The 27,560-nt window shown below is 43.2% G+C and overlaps 1 protein-coding gene across 7 annotated transcripts in view; it reads right to left on the bottom strand.

Annotated features, from left to right (window-relative positions):
• The window catches only part of FOXP1 (forkhead box P1), a 683,259-nt gene that overhangs the window by 587,196 nt on the left and 68,503 nt on the right, over positions 1 to 27,560 (bottom strand). The gene's annotated exons all lie outside the window — the stretch shown is intronic.

Genomic DNA, 27,560 nt, shown 5'->3' with positions numbered 1-27,560 from the left:
GATCACAGACACCTAACAGAAATATGCATCTGTGTATGCATCTCCAGATGCTTTTCCAGGTCCCATGTGTCATAGAAGAGTGGGCCCACTTTGTCTCACCAGTTACACAACTTGGTAGGAAGGAAAAGTATTTGTGAGCCTTCAATCCTTCTCTAATTTACTAACTTCGTTTCCTTTGTTGCAAATGGCACCAAAATAGAAAGGGAACAGAAGTGGGCGGAGCAGGCTCCATCACCAACTCCTGTGAATAACTTTCTGACAATGCTGAATCCAGTTCAAAAAGCACATCGGCTGCAAGAAAAAGGTGTGTGTTGTCAGCTCATAAATAAAATGCCAATCTGCCTCAATTAATAAGGCTGGGGGAAAAGAGGAACAAATAACACTTGTATTTATAATAATAATAACCAGGGGGTATGGTGCCGCCAGCAGGTCAATCTGAACCTGTGAGGCGAGTGTATCAGCAGCCTGATGGTGCCTTAAGACTTCCAGGTACCCCAAAATTGCTGCTGTGCCTTTGGCCAGACCCCAAAAACTTGGGGCAAAGTTTACCAAGAAAGTAAATAGACAAACGTTAAGTATGTGGGAGACACACCCACAAACCACCTCTGGCTCAGCTATATAACTGGAGGCAAGGCCTCTCTGGTTCCTGATCAAACTGCTTAACAGCCATGATCCCAGAGACTCAGAGACACATCTTGGAACCCAGCAGCTTTTTGCAGAGATGTGTCCAGTCCCCGCAATGGGTTACCAGCACCAGACCACCTTGGGGAGAAAGTGTGTTGTCCCTCCGCCTGCTCCCCCTTGGCAGTTCGGTGGCCACCATCTTCCAGAGGCCATTGGACAGTCAGGTTTGAGCTCGTAGTGACGAGACACATAGGACCTCACGGGATGGGGGTGCAGCCTTTTCTCCCCACCCAACAAGACCCCAAGTTGCCGCCCACAAACAGCCTATCTGGCTCCTGATCAAGCTGCTTAACGGCAATGATCCAAGAAACTCAGAAACAAATCTCAGAACCCAGCGGCTTTTGGCAGAAATGCACCTGGTCCCAGCAGTGGTTACCAGCACTGGGCCACCCCAGGTGGGAATAGGTTTTGTGCCTTGGCTGTTCCCCCTAGCAGCTTGGTGGCCACCGTCCTCCAGAGGCCATTGGACAGTCAGGTTTGGACCTGCAGTGACAAGACATGTTTGGCCTCACGGAATGGGGATGGAGTCGGCCCTTTCTTCCCACCCCAATGAGACCCCAAGTCGCCACCCACAAATGGCCTCTCTGGCTCCTGATCAAGCTGCTTAATGGCCATGATCCAAGAGATTCAGGAACAAATCTCGGAACCCAGCAGGTTTTGACAGAAATCCCTCCAGATTTAAGTGTTAAAATTTCCCAAAATCGCAAGGCCACTACTAGAGTTGTGCGACATCATATGTTATTCATAACTAGCAATAGAAAACAAATTTTCTACTGTTGCCTTTTCGGCAGATCTGAGTGTTGGGGTAAAATACCAAATAATAATGGTGGGTCTGGTGTCGAAATATTGAATGCAATCAAGGTAGAGAGAGAATAATGTGGAAATCTTCTGCCCCACAAGTAGGGGGAGGGTCTGGGGTAGGGGGGATACTTGGTTTCTAGGTGGTGGAAAATGGGCACTGGTGAAGGGACAGGTGTTTTATTATATGGCCGAGACTTAAACCCGAAAGCTTTGTAACTACTTTCACAGTGATTCAATAAAATTATAAAAAAGGGAAAAAAAAGTAAGGTGGAGTTCATGCCCAATTCAATCAGCTTAATCAATGGCTATTAATAAATAGCACTACTCCTACATAAAAAGAAAGAAAGAAAGAAAGAAAGAAAGAAAGAAAGAACGCAGTCAGTACAATAGAGTTCATACCCAATTCGGTCAGCTTAATCAATGGCTAAATAAATAGCAGCACTCCTACATTAAATATATATATTATATAATAGTAACCATGGCTCTACTCTAAATAAGCATCTGTCAGAAAGATTTGAAATCTAAATTTTTAGTAAAAAAAGTCACCCAGATTTTACCACATTTTGGGTCACCATCTCAACTGCCCACCTGCATTCAAATCAATCAAGCCCAAAGCACTAACAATCACTTTCATATTTCTCTTTCACTATGTAGACTTCTTTCAACTCACCAGAGGACTTTTTTGATATCTATTCTTAAAAACAAGTTTTTAAGTAAACCCATTAGATTAATTAGAACACGAGGGGAATTAGGTTTCTATGTAATTACTTTTCTAGTTCACTGAGACTACAGTAGAAACCTTTGTTTACTACTGTTTTTCACTACCAATATTAGCATCCCATTTAAAACTGGAAGACTGGCAGCTTCTTCCTGCATCTACCCTCTTTCTCTCATCACCCCAACGAGTTTCCTAGCTTGTGACTGAGCCCGACATAGAAAATGAGCAACTTAGCTGTACCCCTGTTTATTTTCAAGCATGGCATGCATCACAGCCAGCCTGGAAGCCCTGGACCATCCCATAGTTCCACTTCAGCATCGGAACCAACAGCCAACAGCCTCTCCCTCCTGTCCTCTACCACCAGCATCATCATAAATCTAGACACATGGCTTATCCCTGAAAGAGATCCTCTCCATTTTCAGAAGCCACTTTCTCCACACCCCCTGACTTCAAAGAATAGAGAGGAAGAGATGATCTCCTGTTAATCTCCTTAGACCCAAGTTACTACTTTGGTAGCAGCTCACCTTGCCTGTCATCTCCCCGCTCCCCCAAAAAAACATGTCCCTCTCCACTGTGAGTCTTCAGTCCACCAATGTCGTCCCTTAAAGGACTGCTGGGGAGAAGACTGCTGTTTCTAGCCCAGCCACATCACTCTGCTCTCTACATGTTGCAGATGCAATTTGGATACCAGTCTCTGATATTTAAGGATACAGTCCCCCATTACTGTCTAGATTCTTTCAGCTTTAGCCAACTATCAACCTCATTATCCAGGAACGGTTCTTCCAACATCAGCCCTGGTACAGATAAAGGTAAAGGTAAAGGCCCTCCCGTTGATCATCGATTTGCTCGAGCGGGACCAGTAACATCTCCACTGGAGATTTTGTTGTTACTGTGTTTGGCATATCGAATACGTCACGGGGAGCTTGCCAGGCTCCGCCATGGGGGCGAGATACTCTTGGTAGCTTGCCGGGCTCTCCGAGAGGGGCGGAGGAATCGAACTCGGGTCAGCCATGTTGGCTGTGTGCAAGGCAAACGCCCTACCGTTGCACTATTACTCCAGCCCTGAGTACTTAAAAACTTTAAATACGTGGTAAATGAGTGAATATGTATCTGCTCATCTTAACTTCCGTGCCCAGTCCTTCTGAGCACTGTGTACAATGGACAGTGGAACAAACAGTCTGCACCTCATCCCAGCTACGTCACTGAAGAACTATAGCTATGAGTAAGTTGCTCTGTCCCTGAAAACTGAGAAGATCCCTGCCCATTCCCAGGAAGTCTCATTAAGTACTAATGAACTCAGGCAGCCTAATCTACACCCAAGGTTTAAATTTTGGGTGTAATACTGACTGCATGAGGATGGAGGAGGAAAGGGATCACAATTTTTTTAATTATTTTAAAAAATAATTTTTACCATTTGTTATCAGGAAATGATTTGCTCTCTTATTTTATATACCTATATATGTGTGTCCTGTGAACATGTCTCAAAGGGAAATAAATCATGAGTGGAAAAACATTTAAGAAGCCCTGTTCACACCTGAAGGCAAGGTCAAAGCATTGGTGTTCTGGGACCAGGAAGGAGTAGTGGCTAGAGGGCCAGATTTCAACCTGCTGCCAACTGGCACCCTCTGTGCGTTGTCAGGTATAGCTCTGGAGGCTCCTCTAGGATCACAGGGTATGGCCCTGAGGGTGCTAAGCACTACTGGGATACTGGGATGACCCTGGTGGTCCCCAGTACCCCAGACTCTGAACACCACTGCATTCTCAGTTACCAGCATTAACCTGCTAGCCAATTCCAGTATCACCAACAGTGGTCCCAGGAGCCCCTGGGCATTGTCTCAAAGGCACCTCATCAAAACAAAACAAAACTTGGATTTCCTTATATTTACTCCCCCACTAAGCCACCTCTTGCGGTCATTTCTTTGGAACTTGCCTTTGGACACAGGACATCCACCACCAGCACAAATCCATAACATCTCCTCCTGCGACCATCACATACACATAGTTCATCTGTTCTGTACTTCCTCTGCTGTTTATTACCTAGGGTCCTGGATGCTGGCCAGTACCTCCTCGCTCACCTGGCTGCCCACAATCCCTGTCTTTTTGACCTGCATCCGATCCAGTCTTTTTGCTTTCTTCACCACAGTAAGTAGGATATGATTCAAATTGTCTATCCTGAACGTACAACAATACCCAGGACACAGGAGGGCAGAATGTATGAGGTTAAGCTGTAGCTCTTTCTTCCAGGGAGCTAGGTAGATTCCCTACAAGTCTACCTTAGTTCCTAACTTATGATAAGCTGTTATTTAAGAATCATGAGCTCAGGTGCTGGAATAGGTAGCGTATGCAGCTGACCAAGGATCGATTCTGGTATCCCATATGGTCTCCTGAGCATTGCCAAGAATAATTCCTGAGTGCAGAGCCAGGAGTAACCCCCTAAGCATCATTGAGTGTGGCTCAAAACACAAAGAGTCATGGGTTGAATCAATTTTACAAACATCCTGGACACCCATGAATCCTTTACTCAAATAAATTCAGTTCATTTGCACAAAAGACAAACCTTACACCCCTGCTGTCAGAGTGGGCTCTGCTAGGCTGGCAGAGCATGCGTAAGGCAGGCCACCTGTTGGTAAAGCAAGTTATGTCCCTGTCCTCAAGGCCCAGGGGAGCCCAGTAGCTCCCTGGAAGAATAGTCAAGTGAACAGATAGCTGACTGCCATCTGGGCTCTTTATAAAGGTTTTGTGGTAAACATGTTTACTTTCTTTTGATTGGCCAAGCTTATCATGATCAAGTTATTTTGTTTTGAGACTTGCTTTATAAACATGTTTACTCTGAAGGAAGAGCTTTTTTTGATAGGGAGCACACTTGTTTTTCACACTTCTAAATCCAAACATATTTTTCATAGCCTATGATAAACAACTCAAGGTGGTAAACAAATTATATTATTTCACCTTTACACTAGAGAGGTAATCCCTATGCAACTGTCCAAGTTGAACTGGATTGTGGGTAACCAAGGCTCTCTGTTGGGTAAGAACAAGAATCATATTCGTTGTGGTGTTTCTGTTTTGTTTTGTTTTGGGGTTTTGTTATGCCCTTTTTTGAGGGACCACACCCAGCCCTAAGTATGCTCAGGGTTTACTTCTGGCTCTGTACTTAGAGATCACTTCTGGTGGGTCTCAGGGACCATATGCAGTGCCAGGAATCAAACCCAGGCAAATTAAATACTGTCTCTCTGGAACCCACCGTTTTACTGAGAAAAATTTTTGTTGTTGTTGTTTTAAACAATAACATGCAAGAAGAGATACAGTGAATAATGCAGGAGAGTAGTGTTCCACAGCTTCATGTTTCACAGCATGTTCTCTGGGAAGCCAGCCCTAACACAGGAGTTCACCTTGTTACTTGAAGGCATCTGTATCTTGGATGAAAAGTTAAGGTTGAATAGCCAGTACACACAGATGATATGGGGTGAGTGTTCATTTCTAAGAAAAAATTAAGTAACAATATTTAACTGCATAAGTCTCACGATGGAAACGTTACTGGTCCCGCTATAGCAAATCGATGAACAATGGGAGGACAGTGATCAGTGATCAGTAATTTAACTGCAATTATTGAGACTCTCCTCATCATTTTTGTTCACTGTAAAATTAAGGAAGAGTCAGTGGTTTTAACTATTGGAGAAGGAGAAAAAGGAAGAAGAATTAAGATCTGAGGTGAAGGTGGGAAAGAATCACTTTTGAGAAAACCAATATTCTTGTTGTTTGGGGGGCCACATCTGGCAGTGCTCAGGGCTTACACCAAGTTCTGTGATCAGGGATCACTCCTGGTTGGTACCTTAGTGACCATAAGTGATGACAGGAAAAATATCCCAGATCAACTGCCTGCAAGGCAAGTAAGTGCCTCCCCCACTGTCCTATTATAGTACTTTGCCCAGAGAAAACCAACGGTCTTATAAGAGGACTTTCATTTTTATTTACAACAGCGAGAGAGAGAGAGAGAGAGAGAGAGAGAGAGAGAAAGAGAGAGAGAGAGAATGAATATAGGCGGTAAGGTATGGCTCTTGCCTTGAATGAGGCAAAGTCTAATTCAAATCCCTGGCACCGAAAAGGGTTCCCCAAGCTGCATCAGGATGACTTCTAAGCAGACAGCCAGGAATAGCCTTTGAGAACCATCAAGTGTGGCTCCAAAACCTAAAAATAAATGAATGAGTGAATAAATAAAGAGCTGCTTACAAGAGTCACTCTGGAATGAGCATGAAATCCTTCTACATTCGGGCCAACTCATTCTGGGTTTCAATACTCCAACCAGAAACAAAAGCTATCATACCAGAAGTCATTGAGGTTGAGTACAAATGTTTTAAAGAAATTAAAAAACATCACAGCCTACCTTTCTGTATAAATGAATCTCTCTCTCTCTCTCTCTCTCTCTCTCTCTCTCTCACACACACACACACACACACACTTTTGTTTTTCTAAGCTTATGCCCAGGTTATGTAAGTTTTAAACAGTTAAGGTTGCAATACCAAGATATGATTAAAAATATATATATATATTTGCTAGGCATTATTTATCATGCATAGTACTTTAAGGAGAGAAAGGTGTTAGAAGGCAGAGAGCATATGTTACCCATCATTCAAAATGGAGGATATTCAGAACACACAAACATCAGAAAAACAATATTAAAAGCCACTTATTTTCCATTTGGAAATGATCAATCTAGATAAGAACTGAGGGCTGAAAGTAGGTAAAGTGATATACATGATAATCTTTCAGAATCTTGTTGCAAGCCATAAAGTGTGTGTGTGGGAGAGAGAGAAAGAGAGAGAGAGAGAGAGAGAGAGAGAGAGAGAGAGAGAGAGAGAGAGAGAGAGAAAAGCACCTGTCACAGAGGCAGGCAGAGTGGGGAGGGGAAGGGGTGGTTGCATGGGGATAACCGGGGACCTTGGCAGTGGGAAATGTCACTGGTAAAGGGATAGGTATTGGGACATTGTAGGACTGAAACCCAATCATGAACAACTTTGTAACTGCATTTCACAGTGATTCAATTAAAAAATTAATTAAGCTTAAAAATTTTAAGTACTTATTTTCCAAGGATATGACATCCTTCAGGTTAGGGCAGTAGTCAGGAGGAGAAATAAGGTGAATTTTGAGGCAAGCAGTATCCTTGACATTCTCCAGTCAAGAACCAGAAATTTTCCAGAAGGGCAACAAGACGCATCTCCCAAGCAGGAGATGGATACTGCAGGATGAATTAGTCTTAAATCAAGATTCTTCCCACCTTTGCCAATAACTGTTAGAAACCTCTGCAAGTCAATAAGCTTCTCGGATCCTTATATTCTCTTTCTATAAATTCATAGCACTGAACTAATAATTTTGAACAATGGCACATCACAATTTTATGCCCCCTCCATAGAAAGATGCTGCCTGGAGGGGTTACTCACAACTCCAGGCTCTGTATATTAGCAACAAGGCTTGGAGAGGTTTGGAGCAATGAGCCACCATCTGGGACTCCTGCAACTTACTTAGAACCAGAAACAGAACTTCGTGTTTCTGTGACTCAGGCCAGCGAGCAGTCAAGGAGCACATTCCAGTTTTCAGTCGTCTGAGCAGGTAATTGACTCAGCAGGGAAGGGCTGAACTCCTACCTCCAAGTAAATGTTTGTCAACCTTAAAGAACCAGAAAAGTGAAATGACTAAGAGAAATAACTTCTAAACAACCCGGCTCAGATCTGTCCAAGCCACATTTCCTCCCGAAAAGGAGATGCACACGTTCGAGAGTGTGGAACAGTAGGGGTCGGTCATTCCTCAGAAGACCAGGCACAGAACTGATGATCAACAACAAACAACTGTCAAGGAGGCATGTCAAAGTGGGAAAGAGAAAAGGAGACACAAGAGGTCTTCACTTGGGTGCTTCTCAAAAGAGTACTGGAATCTTGGTTGGTCTGAGAATATCCAGTTCTAACAACGTGACATACTAAACTCTGTGTTGTCTACTGGGCTCTGATGGAGTCTGGCGACTATTACCCCATGGAGGGGGAAACTGAGGTGTGAAAAGTTCTTTAACGACAACCACAGCTGGGAAGGAAAAGCCATGTGCACCTAAAAGCCAAATCTCCTCCCTCACAGTACCCAATGCTACTAAGGACCACTGTTCTAACAGCTCTGACAGGAAACATGAGAACATGTGGAAACACACCCAAGTTAAAGCCCAAATGGGAATACAAAGTTCTCCTCTTAGGAGCTCCAGATTGCCTCCCACTGTCGGAATCTTTTGGCTTCTTGCTTACACTTCAGCAAAACCTGGGGAGGAGAAAAGCAAGGCGCCCAGCGAGCTCTGTTCCGCAGGAACAGCAGACAACTTGATGGGTCCCAGGCAGACACGACACCCACCTGCTCCTACATCCGCTGTGCTTGCCAGGACTCTCTGCTCCGCTCTTTTCCCTTTTTCCTCTTCACAACCCTAAGCACTGTCACTGCTTCCTTCCCTCCCATTTCCCATTTCTGGATGTCACCTGTCAAATGTTTGTGTGAATGGACTTTCCTGCGGAATTCAGTCCAACATGATGCACTGCGCCCCATTCTGATTATCTGTGGCAACCATGTTTGGGGTGGAGGTGGGGGGAGGGATATCCAAGCACACAGTCTTCTTCCCAGTGAGAGTATTAAAAAGAAGTTAACTAACAATGCCTCATTTAAATAATATCTCAAGACAACAATGAGAGCCCTGTTACAGGAAGTACATGATTAATTGCCAGATGAATTCTACAGACAATAATTGCTGCAAAGTTCAAAAGAAGGGAGGGATCACTTCCAGCAAATATTTTACAGGTTGCAAACTCCTGGCCAGCTCCTTCCCTGAGCACCAGAATGTGGCTGCCCCAGGGTCGATTCTGCAGGGGTATTCACGCACCAGGTGATGCCAAATGCACTGTGCCTCAGTTTCCTTAACTGCATACTGTGGTTTGATGACAGTTCTGAGGTCAAAACGCAATGAGACTTAAGCAGAAAAATGCATGTTAGCTGGAAAGAGAGTAAGTAGTGTCATCATTCCTTAACAAATGCCCCCATCATCAAGACCCAACTCTGAATTTTCACATATCCCTATACAGGCCCCACTCACTGCTCACAGCTTCCAATGCATGGGCTTGTTTTCCAACACTAGAAGTCGTCTCAGCATCTCTTTTCTGCCCCACCCTCAGAACCGGCAAAGCTCTACCTTCGTACTTCAGCTCCATGCTAGCTTGCACCCAAGTTTCCATCTCCATTTCTGATATCCCAAGATCAGAGCAGCAAACGGAGTGCCAGGCTGCTGGGGTTTAGCCCCCAGGTCTGCCTAGAACAGATCTGGAACAAATCACTTCTAACTTCTTTGAATCTGTTTCTGTCTCCTTGTAATGGAAGAAAAGACAGTCCTCCAGAGTCCCCATCTTCAAGAGCTGTTAGGACAATGAACTCCCAGGGACAGAGAGACAGCACACCCAGCACCAGAGCCCTCTGCTCTTTCCTCCTTGCCTGGAGGGCACAAGGCACTTGAACACCAGAGTCTTACCTCTTCTCTCCCCATTCTGAGAGTTACTGCTCCTTCCTCGGGACACTGGATTTGGGTCAGTGTCCTACAGAGTGTAATTAAGCTACGCAGTCATTTGTGCTTATAAGGATAATATGATCTCAAAGTTACAAAAATAGAATTGAACCCTTCCATCATCAGGACCGGATTTGGGGTAAGATAAGCATATCCTTTCCATAGTGTGATTTGACATCACTTCAACAATCTTAAGGGGTTGCTGCAATAGTAAAGCAGATACAGTGTTTGCCTTGCATACGGCCAATCAGGGTTCAATCCGCAGGATCCCATATGGTCCCCTGAGCACTGCCAGGAGTATGAGTGCAGAGCCAGAAGTAACCCCTGTGCACTGACGAGTGTAACCCCCCTCCCCCCAGAAAAAAATCTTAAATCATGGATTCCTGGGGCTGGCACAATTGTACAGCACTAGTACAATAGGGTATTTGCCTTGCATGAGGCCTACCTGGGTTTGATTCCCAGCATCCCATATAGTATTCCCTAGTCCACAAGGAGTGATTCTTGAGCACAGAGGCAGGAGTAAGCCCTGAACACTGCCAGGTGTGGCCCACAAATAACAAACAAAACAAACATGGGATTCCTCTTGACCCTTTACTTTTTGGAATTGATTCTTGTGAAACAGTAATCAGTGGGAAAAAAAATTCACTTTAAATGTTGCAAAGAAATACATCACAGCACTGTCTACAGTACATAGAACATTGGAAAAAATAATGCCCAAGAAAAATTCAACTCATGATGATTCCTATTGATGATGAAATACTATGGAGCTATTGATGATAAAATACTATTAAGTCATTAACAAGGCTACAAAAGTAAACAGAGAAGAAAATATGATCCCAAATCTCTCTTGTTCACCAAATATTTGTGGAATGGTATGTTGCTAAGTAACAAAGATGTTACAAAAAATTGATTCTTTTAGAGTATGGTTTGTGTGCCAGTTGCTACAAACAAGCATATCAGCAGACCACTTCAAGGGAACTATGTTTTGTTTATTATCCCCATTCCAAAGACAGGAAACGGAAACAGAGAAAAAGTCAAATTATTCATTCAATGTCAAATAGTTGGTAAGAGAAAGCTGATTTAAAACCATGTGTATTCTAATGCCCTTACTCATTTCTAACTAAGACTGATGCTTATAAAAGTATCTGCATATTTATGGTTATTGAGAGTATATTTCCACTGGAAAGAAAGACCAGAAAGGTAGGCAAGAACAAAACAAAACACCAGCACTAATTCTAGGGGGGAGGGACTTAAGATAAATTGTTACTTAATTTTACATTTGGTTTATTTATTTTTAAATTTCGCCTTAAACTCTCTCTTCAAAGTTCTTTTCAACTGTCCCTTACAGTATTTGTTGACTATCGGTCTTTGTTGACAATGGCATTTGTTGACTGCTGGTATTTAGCCTTAGATGGAGTTTACCACCCGCTTTGGGATGTATTTCAAAGCAACCCGACTCCAGGAAGACCTGGGCCTGGCAAGCTGGGTCCACGACCAGCCTCACACCATCCACCGGCACCTCTTAATGGTTTCATGCCCTCTGGAACTCTCTCCTCAAAGTTCTTTTCAACTTTCCCTTACGGTACTTGTTGACCTCCACTACCCAGCTGCCGCCACGCTCCAGGCAGCTTCCCGAACTGCTCTGGCCGAGCCTCACGCATGAGTGAAGCCCCACAGAACCAGGTAAAGCAGAACTTTGTGACCTTGGACTCCAGATTTAATGGGACCTGAAAACAAATATCCTCTGCCTGCTTCCACCAATCTCCAGTGACCCACGGATACACCCAGAAGACCCACCCTGCCAAAGACAGATAAATATCTCATCGGCCAACCTCCACTACCTCCACTACTCAGCCACCGCCACACTCCAGGCTGCTTTCCGGATCAAACGTCACATCATAAGACACTTAATACCCATTTTTTCTCTATTACTGCACCATGGATTTGATGGGGTTCAAATATAGTTTGAACCATGGGAAAACAAGCAAAGGCGATTAGAGGCCGCCCTAAAAGCTTCTGTCCCTCTTGGAAAGCCTGGCAAGCTAACGAGAGTATCCCGCTTGCATGGCAGAACCTAGCAAGCTATCCATGGCATATTTGGTATGCCAAAAACAGTAAAAACAATGGGTCTCATTCCCCTATTGAAAGAGCCCCCAGTATGGCAGCGTTAAGAAGGATGAGCAAAAAGAGGCTGATGAAATCTCAGGGCTGAACTAGGCTCCCAAAACGAAGAAAGACTAAAATGACTGTACTTTCAATGCACATACGCTGGCATCAGAAGCATCCATTGAGGACCTGATGGTGCAAGTGAGAAAGATCAAGTACAACATCATTCATCTGATCGAGATGAGAAGGCATCGATCACATCACACTATTTTTGACACTGGAGAAGAACTATTCCACTGAACGTGTGACGATAGAGGCATCTGTGGTGTCGGTGTCCTTATCAACACAAACTTGGCCATGAGCATTGATTCATTCAAATGCCTAACAGCCCGAATAGGACAATTACACTTGTATAGATGTGGCTCATTGCCAGCATTTTCTATCTTCGTTGTCTATGCACCAACATGCAATTACGATTAAGAAGAAATTGAGAAGTTTTACATGGAGGTAGAGAAGTTCTATAAAGAAGAGCACACCTTCTACAAGATCATTGTTGGTGATTTTAGTGCCAAATAGGACCAAGAAGATCGGCTGAAGAACTCTACATCAGGACCCATGGGCAAGAATGGAACAAACAGGGTGAAAGACTGTCTGAGTTCATCATGTCGACCAAGACCACGGTAACTCACAGTTCCAGAAGGCCGAATATAAACGTTGGACATGGGAGTCTCCCAGTGGACAGTTCCACAATGAAATTGACCACATCATATTCAATTGACATTTTTGCCTGACCAATGTCACTGTTGTCCCAAAATTCCAAACGGGACCGGACCACCGTCTCCTTTGTGCAAAATTCTACTGCGTGGAGTGGGGAGAAAAGGTTTAAGAAGAGAACTCCCAGAATGACCACCAACTGGGAGCTCTTTGCACTACTGCAACAACAACGACACTGACAAGAATACAATCTACTGGTTCAGCACCTCCATCATTGTGCAAGGAACGCTGAGAGAGAGAACGCCACAAAAAGACATCTTTCTTCAAAAACTCTTGAGCTCATTAACCAAAGTGGCTGGGCGCGAGCCTCAGGCAACCACAAAACTAATGTTCGAGCTCACAAAGCAGTGTAGAGAATCGATAAAGGAAGACCTTAAAGAGAGAAGAGCAGCAGTGCTGGCTGATGCAGCAGAAGCCGGGAAAAGCATTCGCAACGCCCACCTGTCCTTCGCCAAATACAAGACCAAGATGATTGCCCTCTGACGTCCTGATGGATCTATCACATCTTCCAGAAGGGCAATGGAGAAGATTATCCATGACTTCTACTCGAATCTCGACAGCCATGTCCACCCGCCCACATACCAAATTCCGCAGGATGGATATGTCATTCCCAATGTTCTCCCTTCCGAAATCTGACACGCCATTTCATCGGTAAAGAAGCAAACAGCACCAGGCCAAACAAGGTCAGACCCGAACACCTGAAGAATCTGCCACCTGTACTCATCAATACACTGGCTCAGCTCTTCACATGCTACCTGTCTGAATGCAAGGCTCCATCCCAATGGAAAACCAGAAGAACTGTACTACTGTACAAGAAGGTAGACGTCCATGACATTGGTAACTATCACCTGATCTACCTGTTGTCCATCATCTACAAGCTGTTCATTCAAATCATCCTGAATAGGATTGGCAGAACACTAGATGAAGGACAACCATGCGAGCAAGCTGGGTTCTGAAAAGGATTCAGCATGAATGACCATGTCCACATGGTAATCAAGTTCATTGAGGTTTCTTGAGAGTTCAAGATGCTTCTCTGTCTAACATTCATTGATTTAAAGAAGGCCTTTGATTCTGTTGAGACTGAAGCGGTCATCGAAGCTCTAGCCAAACAGGGCATTCAACCTCAGTACATCAGGATCCTCCGTGAGCTGTATTACGGATTCACCACCAGGATCTCACCATTCTACAAGGAAGCGATCATTGATGTAAAGAGAAAGGTTCGGCAGGGTGATACCATTTCACCGAAACTCTTCAGTGCCACCCTTGAGAACATCATGTGACGACTGGAATGGGAAGGAATGGGAGTGAAGATAGATGGTCAGCAACTACACCACCTCCACTTTGCTGATGACATCATTCTAATAACATCAAACATTAGTCAAGCAGCACAAATGCTGGCCGACTTTGACCATGAGTGTGGAAAGGTCAGGCTACAGCTGAATCTCACGAAGACAATGTTTATGAGAAACAGACTCGTTCGTGATGTTCCATTCACTCTCAATGGAACAAACATCTCAAAATGCAGCAGCGATGTGTAACCAGTTCGAGAACTCAACAGGACGAACGACCTGACACCTAAGTTGCACAGGAGTAAGAAAGCAGCTTGGAAAGCCTTTAAGAGCAACGAAGAAATAGCTAAGAGGGAAAATAACCTCTGGCTCCGGGCACATCTCTTCAACTCCACCGTCCATCCTGCATTAACATATACCTCAGAGACCTGGACCCTACGAAAACAGGATGAGAATGCTCTTCAGGTCTCCCAAAGAGGAATTAAAAGAGCTACGCTTGGAGTATTACACTTCACTCAAGTGAGGGAAAGGAATCCAGAGTTCCAACCTCCATCGATGATCGAGAATCAGGGACGCTGTCTCATTTTCCAAGTCATCAAAAATCAGATGGGCTGGATATGTAAGGCGATTTGGAGACATCCACTGGACTAGAGCCATTACCAACTAGATTCCACAGGGTATCAAAAGATCACGTGGTTGCCCACCAACAAGATGGTCAGACTTCATCATAAAGACCCTGAAGGAATGGTTTGAGGCTCTTCGTGTTCCTGGAGTGAGCAAACACCATTGGGCTACACTAGCACGCAACAGGGACAAATGGAGACGTTACCGGCACCCACGATACTAACTACCAGTAATGTCTCCACCATTCTCAAACCACTTTCAAGCCTCTCAAAAGGGCAAAAAAGATGGCTTCATCCTAAACATTGAGTCAGTGGACTTTGAACACTGCGCCTTGTGGCACTGAAAGCAAATAAAAAGAGCACAAACACAAATGTTTTTTTCAAAAATAAAATTTTTGACAAAAGAGTGGTTCCAGAGAGAATGCTCTAGCAGCTCTGGAATAGATTCTATAATTCTGCTTCCTTAGTGCCCCATACCCCAGAGTTGGCAGCATGCAGACACAGGGCACATCAGCCTGCTCTCAATTCCAGCCACCATCGTGTCTATTTTAAAATTTGAGGCTGTCATTTCCTTTCCTTTCCTCAGTTTCCTCACTAAAAAAAAGTGGAGGGCCAAAATGAGAGTTCAGCTGAATGCATGAGAAAGACCCAGGCTTCTGCGTGGTTCAAAGCACAACCAGGAGTAATCCTAAACACAGAACTGGGAACAAGCCCTGTACACTGCCAGGTATGGCAGTATCTGGCATACCCCACCCCTCAAAAAAAAGTTTTAATAGTTCCTGGGTGATGGTGAGGAGAGTTAGACCCTACGCCCTGTGTTTGAGTAACTGTGAGTTCTCAATCAACACTGTCAGAATGACTTTATTATTCACCAATACAGCCCTGCTCACAAGGATCTGATCAGTCTTCATAGATTTTTCTTCCCCATAGCTTTCTTGCCATCATTTTTCTGCATTCATACATTATTTCACAACATGGAATCAACTTTTTCAGATGACGTATCCCCTCTCATAGATACAATTTGCCCCTAGACCACTCTGCTGGGTCTGTGCAGGTACCACAGAATAGAAGCCCCAGTGAAGATGTTCCAGAGGCAAAAAGCTGAGGCATCTCTCCTTGGTTATTAGATGGCCGTTTTCTCCTTGTGTCTTCACATGGCCCCTTCTTAAAAAGACACTGTTCAGATTGCATTAGGCCACTCTTTAATAACCTTGTTTAACTTTAGTCATTCATCTCTTTATTTAGGTAACAATGGCAATAATAGTGTTGATGTTTGTCTATGTCAGATTACATCGAGATTTTCAGAAAAATTGCAAAAATAGTTCAGAGATTTCCTGTGTATTTTCCATCTAGTATCCCCTAATATTACCATCATCCATTACTATAGTGTTTTTCATAATCAGTGAATCAATATAGATGCATTATTATTATCCACAGAAAGTCCCACTTTATTGAAACTTCCTTAGGGGTGTTTTGTTTTGTTTGTACTCTAGACAACATTGTTGTAATAGTGCTAATACTTATGGTTTTGATGCATGAAGTTGCTGCACCTTGGGGGCCCAGAGAGATTATACAGCAGTCAGGGTACTTGCTTTGCAAGCTGCCGATTGGGGTTTGATCACTGGTATCCCATATGGCCCCCTGAGCACCACCAGGAGAACTTCTGAGTGCATAACCAGAAGTAACCCCTAAGCATGCCTCCCTCCCCCCCAAAAAAACAATTTTTAAATTTTAAGAATAAAGTTACTGTACCTTCCACCACTGTCATGTCACTTCGAGTCCCTCTTTACCCCACTCCCAATGCATCACCCCCACTGCTTGCTAATCTTACTTCTGAAATCAAGGGCCTAGGGTTTGTTCTCATCCAGTTCTTTGTTTTCCATGTTTTGCTTCTCTATGTAACACAGATGAGTGACATTATCCAGTATCTGCCCTTCACTTCATGATGGCCTCCAGTTCAGCCACCTCTTTAAAGACCCTGCCGACAAATGTTGTCACACTCTCAGGTGATATGGGTTGTGATGAGAATTTTTTAAGGACAGAGTAGTCCACAACAGCTTCTTAAATCCTGGAAGAATACGAAAAGGCCCTAAATTGAGAAATTACTGTTCTAAGGGTTTGATAATCTGAGCGGCTGCAGTTTCTGCTCAGGACTGATGTAAGCCAACTCCTTCCAGACTGGGATCAACACAGCAGGCCTAATAACTCCTAGTGAAATGCTCAATACAGCTTGAACCAACCCACCAGAATATCCAGCTACTGTTCACATATATATATGTGTGTAAAAGAAAATATTTTTTTAAGAATGGGGAATAAGGACAGAAGGTCGTCACTGGTGACACAAACTATCCAATCTGGACTCAAGAAATAAACATGGGGATGATGGAGGGCAGAGAGATAGCATAGTAGATAAGGCACTTGCCTTGCATGTGGCTGACCAGAGTTCAATCCCTGGCACCCCATGTGGTCCCCCAAGCCCCACCAGGAGTGATCCCTGAGCACAGAGATGGAATAAGCCCTAAGTACCACCAGGTGTGCCCCCCCCCACCAAAATAGAAATAAATATAAAGGGCAGGAGAGAATGCAGAGGGTACTCACTTTGCCCGCTGCTGATCCCAATTCAATTCCCAGATCCCCATACATTCCCGAGCACCATCAGGAGTGATCCTTGAGCACAGAGCCAGGAGTAAGTCCCAGTACCACCAGGTATGAACCCAAATACCCAATCCCCCCACAGAGAAACAAAAGCTGAAGGTCTGTTTTTAAAGATCAGTATATACTTCATTAAAACAAAAATTTTAAAAACAAGAAATAAAGTTTCTTGAGCCACAGCATATAATTTACAAAGTGCAAATATCTAAGTTACATGTGCTAAATTTAAAGAAACAACTATTATTAAACACTCCATTATGTAAGGCAGGGAAGTATATTTGCACTTCGTATATCCGTTATAATTTTTCAACTGAGCCTCACAATGTTTGGCAGTTCTTTCCTTCGGTGATAATAAAAGGCTTTTCTTTCCATTAAATATCTAAATTAAGTCAAATAGTGTATGTTAAATAAGCCTATAAGTCCTTTTGTATGATGCAATGAAGTCTTGAAATGCTTATCTACTGAGCACTCTAACTTAAAGGCTGGCGGTTTATGTCCCCTGCAGAGCTCCGGGACCCTGCTGGCTTGGCCAGACTGTGAAAATAAGCTTCAAATGACCAAAAGCAACTGCAACTTTAAAAGTAGGAACCAGACCAGACACAACAAACCACAGAGTAGTCGCCTCACTTGTCATAATTCATGTGTGTGGAATTCGACTGTAAAAGCATTCACCGAGAGCTCGCTTTCCTCCATGGGGTATTCCATGTGGACTGTCAGAACTGGGAAAAGCTGCTGATAAGCCCCTCCTGATTACAAGTCTACAAGTTGTAGCATTAATCAAAAAATATTTATCCCAACCCCAGAGCATTCTTGCCTGTGCCAGCCAACCCTAAACCATGCAGGTCAGTACCATTATATTTAGATATCCTGGTTATAAAAATATGTACACTACTGGAGGCGCAGTATGAACATCAGGCTTCTTTTCTATTTTGTTTCTTTTTAACTTCCATTTCTACATTAGACTCCATTTTGATGTCCTACATAATAATCATTTATGGCAATCTTTTCTTGAAAAAACAATTTCAGCATGGCTCAATGACTCAAAAATATAATTCTTACAGATCTTTAAAAGAGAAACTTGAATGGATAAATATATACATGTGTAGATTTCAAAGCCAGGCATGTATATATAGATATAAATGTATGAAAATGTAATAATCCAATTAGCACATCTTTTCTGGAAACTAATCTTAACAAAACTGGCCTAAGTCTCAGGAAGAAATAGCAGGAAATGCCAGTGACAGTGATAATGATAATAGCTGCTGCTAATTCAACAGTTATTATGTGCCAAGTATAGTATCCAGGCCCTGCCATAGATTTTTTTTCATCTGGATCTTCACAATAATGCTGTAATGCAGTGTATATGTTACACATGGGGATATGGCTCAGAGATGTGCAGTAATCTGCTTAAGGTCACAGAGCAAGTAAGGAGAGGAACCAGGATTTGAATCTAGTCAAATTGTGCTAGATTGCCTCCCAGTGGTGCCTTAGAGATAGGATACAGGACCTAGCTTAGGACAGGAGCACCTTGCCCCTAATCCTGACTATGAAGAGGCAGCACAGCCTGCCATATTTTCACAGCCCCACCTCTAAAGCCAGTTCAAGAGCAGACAGGCTGCAAGCAAAGTGGAATGCCACCAGAGCAACACTCATCTCTTCCAGAAGGGACAGAGAGGAAGAAATCCCCATGTGAAAATGAATTCCTAACCACGCCTAACTAGCAATAAGATTATTACTTTGTTATTAAAAACACCCTGTGAAGATTCCTGAAGAGTGTCTCTGATTTCTACTGATAAATTCTAATGGAGAATTCTCATGCAGAATTCAATCCAAGACAGAGAAGCAACAGCAGTCTTCTAGAATGCAATTCAACTTTCCCTGGATGATAACAGATGAAAGAATATGGGGTGAGAGAGGAAAAAGTACTGCGACTGAACGCCTCTTCAGACAGATACCAGTCACTGCCAAGCCGAGCAGAAAGAGGAAGGGAAAGGGATCAGTCAACTCATATTCCAGTTCCACATTCTGGTACCCATTGTCCTCCCCACCCCTGTTCCCTGTCCCTACCCCAATCAGGGGAGAAGAAAAATACCATCAGGTTTGAGTGGATCTCAGACTTGTTGAGACCCTGAGAGCTGCCTTGACTGCAAGCATCTTGCAATCTCATCCCTGACAAGCCGCAGCGCAAATATCAAATACTAAGGCAACACCAACTTCAGCAGCCAAATGGAATATCATCTTCACAGAGAACACCTGGAGAGGATCCCTGAATAACCCAGCCAGCTTTGGGCCAAGGTGAAAGCAATCTGCTCTGGCAGCAGTATCAGGCACTGCCAGCTCTCCAGGCTCCCAGCCCAAGTCACTCCTGTTTCCTCAACTCTAGACAGGGTATCTCTTGCCTCCAGGACGCTTCCTCCAGGATATCTAGACATCTCAGATTCAACACATTCAGAACAGGAACCTGCCGCTAAAACAGGCCTCCACCCACACTCATATTTCACTGCCACTGGGCCCTTCTAGACCCAGTCAAGGCAAGGACTTTGACTTATTATTGCAACCTTCCCGGGGATTCTACCTGAGCTTCCTAATAGGTGCCCTGAAGTCCTCCTTTATACACACACCCTTGGTCCATTCTAAATATGGCAGCATGTGGGATGTTGTTAAAATTAAAATCAGGTCAACACTTCCAATAGCCCCTCACAATCACAAGGAACATCCTTCAGTGCTAGAATGGAGCCAACTCATAGAACGCATACCCCACCACAGTCACTCATGTTCCACCATGATCACTCCCACTACCCACCACTGCCCAGTCAAATGAGCACTCTGTCAATCTCACAGGGCACGCCCCTACCCAAGAGCTTTGCACAAAAGAGTCCCTCTGCAGAATGTTCCGCAATAAATACTCTTAATTTCTTCAAGTCTTGGTTACAGTAGCACCTTTAAGGAGAGTAACCCTGATATCTAAAAGCACAAACCACATACTACCTATACGACTGTTCTCCCGACTGAAGAATAGTATCCACAGAGCAAGATTCTGCTCTATGCATTAGTTTATTCTACATTCCTAGAACGGTGCCAAGAACAAAATAGGCCCTTCGGAAACGCTGATTGAACAGATGTGTAAACCTACAAGAGCGGATGTTCTGAGAAGGCGCTCTCCCTTGTGGAACAGCATATACTGTCTTTGCCTCCAAGGTGCAAGAAAAAAATTCAGAGGTGTCAGCACTCAACAAAGACCTGTCACAGACACTATGTCTTACCCAGGTCAGTGGCTCAACTCACTCACCCACTGGTCCTGCCAGTCTCAGAATTCAAAACCTCATATATCACTGCTAGTAAGAGACTGAAAACCCTTCCTTTGTCCTTTCTCCTGCAGAGTCTCCTGCCCCCGTGCCTGGCTGTCCTCTCTGGGGCCCCTTGGAGGGGGGCGGGTTGAGTTTTCCTCCCCACCCCGCACAGAGCTCCAGCAGCTGAAGACCTCCAGAACCAGTCACAACCATGCTGAGACCACTCTCCACACGCATGAAGGTACCAGCAGAGAAACAAAGGCACGCAGGTCCTGGGGCTGAGGTCTACAAGCCTGCTCGGATCGGGGCTGAGCATCCTCCACCCAGATCCTCCATATTCCAGTAGGCAGGGGTCACACCCACCAGCTGGCCCCCTGGTGCCATGTAATCCCATCAACGGCCAAGACCCAGAGACTAGAAAACCCAGTTACTGGAAGCGCGCGGCCGCATTTGCGGCTGCGCGACATCTTATTATCTCATTCTTGCTTTGGACAACCTGGCAGGCTACTGTATGTAACCTGCCCACACGGCAGAGTCTGGCAAACTCCCCGTGGCGTACCCAATATGCCAAATACCAGTAACAATGATAGGTCTCATTTTCTTAACGCTGAAAGAGCCTTGAATCTGGCACTTTTTAAAATCTCAGGGCTAGGATGAAGGAGATGTTACTGGGGCCTGCTCGAGGCAATCGACGAACAACAGGATGATCATGATCATGATCGTCCTTTCTCCTATGCTCCACTCACTCCATAATAAGATGCCCAACGCTAGGTCAAGAAAAACACAATTCAAACTGGCAATACAGCACCTGAGTAACACATAATTAGACCCACAGTAGCAACTTAGATGAAAAATATACAAAGTACTATTTTTTATGGAAGTCAAATTTTTAATGATAAAGACATTTGTTCCAGACTCAACTTTCTCAGAAACCTCAATGGGTAGATTTTAGGGGAAAGCATTATTCCCTTGATACAAACTGGCATCTCTAAGTCTCATATTCCAAAGGGTCCTGATCTAACATTTGTTTGGTGATACACTCCTGGCTCTAGCATTTTTGCCACCTCTCCCCTACCTTCTGCATCTAACTAAAATGCTCCACAGATATGGTATGGCAAGCTTCAACACAGACCAACACCTCCATTCTTTCCAAATCCGAAGCTCACATTTCCAAGTCATTTCCAGTCATTTTATTTCTGCTAGTTGTTTTACATTCAGTCATGATTAAATTTAAAAGAAATGTTCGACAAACTGGTATATGCATTTCCCTTTGATCAAAATTTACACAGCTAGAAAAAAAACCTGAATATTTATACAGCTGAGCTCACCACAAGCCATTGGAATCATGCTTGCAGGATAACAGTCATTTTCAAGCTTTTATTAGTTACTATAATGATCAGAGACAGAGGTCATCAAAATGCCTTTGCCAGAGCCAATCTAACATCACTGCAAAGACCCATTGTGAAATTCAAGAACAGGGAGGAGGACGACAAGGAGAGGAGAGGGCAGCCTTCAGTAGCCACAGAAGAGAAGGCAGTAACATACGTAAAGAACACCGCAAAGAGAACAATGCTGAAGGAAATTATATCTAACTCACTTTTAATAATACAGCATAAGGAAAAAATATTTCCACTCCTAAGGAGTGTGATCCAAAGATATATTACTAAGGAAAATGCAAAAGCGAAACAAGGATTGTTTTTCAAGAAGGATCTAGGGGTCAGGAGACCCCCATGTCTTCAATATTTTGACACTGTGTTGTCCACAGCTAGAAGCGAGAGTAAGACAACAGCCAATGTGGTTCATCTGAGATTCTATAATTAATTTTATTTAATCGTATATTCCGAGTAACACAAACCTACATAATACCTGAGGAAAAAGCAAGGTTCTGAACGGGACTGTGGACTGAGCAAAATAACTGTCATAAAAGATTGTATTGGGGCACTAACTAAAACAGACAAGAATCTTGTATTGGTATTAAACTCCCTCCTCTTCTGGCAACTATACTAGAGTTGTGTAAGGGAACAACCTTCTCAGAAATAAATACACATTCACACTAAAGAATTTTATGAGAAAGATGTCTGAGGCTTCAAACCTGCTGTGAAAAATTTAGAAAAATTACATACAAACATAAAAGTGAGGGGAAGGAGACAGTCATTCTGAGAAAAAAGCAAGAAGGACAGAGGGAGGGAGAGGATGATCAGTTAATTGAGCCCAGTGTAAACAGCGTGTGACTCAACTAAAGCTAACTTGGAAATTCCTTGTTATCACTCTTGCAACTTTTGTGCAAGCTTGAAAGTATGTCAAAAGAAAAACAGTCTTATACTTTGACTACTAAGTTATCTCCTAAAATTCATTATGCTCATTATTTTCTAGGAAGTGAAATAAATCCACCAGAATAAGATTCTTTCTTCTGTCCACACATCCCTTTTGTCGCTCAACATTTATAAAGCACCTATTCAGTGCCAAAGCCGACTACCTTGTTCTCAGAGGTGCTGTGTGCCCCCTGCCCTGCACCCTGTGAACTTCATATTGCTTCATTATTGGCAGGAGCAAAATCAGGTATCCTGATGTGGAAATGAGGTCAGCCATGCTACCTGATACTGAGAAAATAACCCATTTTTAAAAATACAGTAGTATTAGTCAGAAAGGACGATAAAAATACCATGTCTTATTTTCACTGAAACCGTTAACTGCCACTGACAGTGGTCTCCCAAAAACCTGAAGCAAAACAAAAGCAAAGATAACTGCACACACAACACATAGGAGCATGCGGACTCACAGCATCAGAAAGAATAACCAAATGCTCCCGGAGATCGAAATGCTGTCTACTGGTGTGTGACATGAGTTACATAAGTAACAATGTGAGAATGTATCTGTCTACCATTGCCCAGGGGTTTCTTAGATTTAGCAGCCAAACTGGCAACAGGGATTATATTATCAAGTAGTGTTCCATACCACTTTATTAACTGTCAGGAAAATGTCTGTTATAATAATTGTCAATGAAAAGAGGTTTCTTTTACTACAACTCAAGCAACCTGGCCAATCAAAGAGAGATCATTTTTTGTACAATCATTCTGAGAGAATCGCCAGCATTCCAGAAACACTGAGCCAATGATCTCGATTCTCCTTTGTCTTAAGTTTCATGTGGTTCAGATCAGAAAGGAGCAACAACGGCATTCTCTGCTGACTAGGCAGCCTTTGGTTAACATATCCGTCCATCCGCAGCTGCATTATCCCAGACCAGGAATTTATCTAGGTCTCAGTTGCCCTGAGTACAAAACAGGAAAGCTGTGTCAGCGGGCTAGGGCAAAGATTTGAAAAAAAAATAATAATTATATTATGTGAAGTGTTTTGTCATTGTTACCTGAGTTTCATCTTACCTAAGTAATATTCCTCAGGTTTGTAAGTGGTGATATTAGCTATCCCCTAATACATCAAGTGCAATAAATGATACTTCAATGATACAAGTGAACATTAAAGTAATACACCTTCCTCAGTGAAAAACTCTCAACTATGTTCCTTATGAACAACTGCTCAGGGCAATTAGAATCATGCTGGATAATAGTGTTTCTACATTTTACCTTAATACCATGTATGTACCTCTCTATAAGAATTCTGACAAACTCACTTAATACAAATAACCAGAAGAGCAACAGGATCGCATTAGATAACCAGCAGCAATCAGGCCCATGACCCTGAATTTCTCCCTGTAAGGAATGTAGAATGCTACAAACAAGCCTTAACACAACATTAGTTTTCAAAAAACTTCCCATTGTTGTGATTTGCTTTAAGATATGTTAAATTCCAAGAAAAAGTAAGAAATCTTAGACAACAACTGACGTTTAAGAAACTGTAATCTAGCTCCTTAAGAATATAAATCCCTAAATAACTCTTAGTCCCTTTTTCTTCGCCCTTGTGTTGGGGTTGGAAGGGAGGCTCTCAAATTGAACTGAGGGCATGCTCTCATTTAAAAAAAAATACTTTTCACCTGTTTAACCAGAACATTTGTGAACGTGATACACATTACTTCCAGGGCTGTACTGCTTTCAGTTTCACTTATCTAATGCTCCAAGCTTTAAAACTATTATAGAGATGGAAGAGCCATGTGAAAGCATACAGCAAACAACATCTGGAAGAAAAGTCTTGTCATTCAGCCCCTACACATGTGTGTGTATGGTTTGTTTTGTTTACAGCAAGCAACATTACCTCAGTTCACACATGTTCCCCACCCCTGGGGGCATTCCATCAACATTTACTGAGCTTACACTATATGCTGGGCTCAATGCAAAGCATCTAGGAATACAAATGTGGAGAAGAACTAGCAGTGTTCCTGTGTGGCAATGTGATAAGGACCAAAGAGTGACTGGATAGAGATGTGTGAACTGTGTGAAGGACTGACCATACAGACCAAGGTAAGATTTATTCTAGAAGAGGCCTCTCTGGCCCTGCATCACAAGAAGTCTTATAGCATCAATATTGCATCCAAGACCTTATTTTCTGCCGTGAAGAGCAATGGCTAGTGCCACAACCCCTCAAAATCTCCTCCTCCATTATATGCAAATGAAAAGAGCTATCTGACTTTCTGCTAACTACACCGAAATTTTCTTGAGAGGTCAGGGATTTTTTTAATTTAAAAAATTATTTTTTCACTTCTTCTTTCTGAATCAACCATCATCATTTTCCCATCATTTCTCAGATTTCTTGCAACAGACCCTTATTTTTTTTCTCTAAATCGGGATAACTACTCCTTGGTTTTAATAAACAAAGTTAAAGTGGTAGACTTTAGAATGCCTCAAAGAAGTAAGTCAAAAAACCAAAAAGCTGAACTATTTTTCCAACTTGTAAAATCAAGAACAGCACTGTGAAGTAAGTTCTTTTCCTTATACACTGTGCATGTGCCATCAAGTCTCTGTCAGGAGACTAAGCAGCCCCACTGGGATGGAAGCAAGTGCTTTGTTCCCTGCATGCTCCACCAGGGCAGTGGCCAGGACTCCAAATATACAGTCCTCCACAAAGGGGTCTGTGTTACACATTACAGATACATGCCAAGACATTCCAGTCACACCATTTGCCAACAAAATGCCAGGTAGGTGAGACCCGACAACCTTTTGCCTCAACGTTAAAATCATATAAACACTTACTATCAAGTTCAGGGTGCAGGAGCAAAACAATAATAGAAGGTAGATGGGAGGAAAAAGGAGGAAGGAAGATACCCAGGAACAGTCACACTGCTCCCTACGAGCTCCATCCATTTGCCCAATTATCCTGGGATGTTTCATTTTATTGCAAGTGTCTGAAACACAAAACATGTTCTCTTCTAACCTGTAAATGAACTACTCGTAGACTCCTGTTTGACTCATCAATTTCTATACCTTTTTTTTTTCGAAAAATAGATCATTTTACATTCCTTTTCAGTGATGGAAAAGGTTTCACATTTTTTAAAAGCGTATATCCATTTCTTAGCATATGTGCTCCGTGACTTCCCAGCATGAGTCTGGCTGACCCCTTTAAATGTTCTCATTCCAAATACAAGGGAAAGCCCATCTTATGTAAGCCACAGGAATTCTTGTAGGCTTGTATCAGATGCAAACCTCTTGGCGGCTCATTAGAAAAAGTCCCCGCCTGTCACTCAGGTTAGATTTGAGGACATCTTTACAAGGATATAAGGGGGCCTTTCTCTCCACATTTCCACAGAACAGCAACAAAATGCTATTCCACTTGGCCTAAAAATGTCAGCGTGAGACTGCTCTCGAGAAAATGGCTTCAAATCTAAAACACTCTAGAAAGGAATGGGTAAGTCTAAGTCGGTATCACGAAGCCCTGGGAACTATGGATATCAGAAACCTGTCGGTCTTGTGTCTCCACTTGGGCCCAGGAGCCAAAGCAGGTTGGCACTGACAAGTCAATTGAAATTTCTTTGACATTTATTAGTTTTTTCTCTAACGCAACTCAGTAAAGTCACAGGCATAATCAACACTGACAGTAGCCATCTGAGAGCATAAAGATGACCCGACTCCCTGCCAACCACGCCAGACAAAACGCATGCAAATGAGGATGGAAAGAAAGATGCACCTGGTGAGGGAGAGCTGTGAGATCCCAGCTCTCTCAGCTGCTGTCTCTGAATGGGCATGGGGGCATTCAGAATGGTCAAGCGTTCGCTGGATTGCTGAAGAGCAACAGAACTGCTGTCCTAAACCCTGGGAAATAGAATTGTTTACCTCTATACTAAAAAGGTAGGAAAAGCAACAAAATCTGTATGGGGTATGTACCCAGGCTTACTTCGAGGAGTTCATACCATGAGATCTAAAGTTCTTAGATTATCTAAAACAAATTAACAAAACCACGTCAATATACCTGATAACCTTTCAGTATCTGTACTGCAAACCATAAAGTCCAAAAGGAAAGACAGAGAGAGACAGCCAGAGAGAGAGAGAGAGAGAGAGAGAGAGAGAGAGAGAGAGAGAGAGAGGTGCCTGTCATAGAGTCAGGTTGGGGGCGGAGAGGGAGGTGGAAAACTGGGGACATCGGTGGTGGGAAATGTACACTGCTGAAGGGCTAGGTGTTAGAATATTATATGACTGAAACCCAATCATGAACAACTGTGTAACTGTGTATCTCACTGTGATTCAAGATTCAATTAAAAAAAATTGTCAGTTGGTTGGGTCTATGGTATTTCCATGAGTGCTAAGTGTGTCTGAGATGGGATCAAGTGAGCTTTTCTAGTGAGGAGAAGAAAACTGTTGTCAAAGTGTTGACAGAAAGCATAATTTTGAAAGTGAAGCTTCTTTGAATAATTAAAAAAGAAAAAAGAAGAAAAAATACCATGTAAGACATCAGAACCTTTTTGGACGTGCACCAAAGTCTAGCCAGTCATCACTATACATCTGCCATGGCCTTGATGGGGGTTTGGGGCTAAGACAGAGTCACAGAGCAATACAATGCAAGAGAACAGATGCTGGGAGGAGGATGCTGTGGGGAGGGGCATGCCAACAGCAAGGGGAGTTTAGGGAATATCAGAAAGGGTTACATCCCTCAAGGTGTCACCTG

This window comes from Sorex fumeus, unplaced genomic scaffold, assembly GCF_029834395.1.
Source record: "Sorex fumeus unplaced genomic scaffold, SorFum_2.1 ptg000191l, whole genome shotgun sequence".
In the NCBI taxonomy this organism is placed as follows: Eukaryota; Metazoa; Chordata; class Mammalia; order Eulipotyphla; family Soricidae; genus Sorex; species Sorex fumeus.
This window is presented reverse-complemented; position numbering and strand designations above follow the sequence as displayed.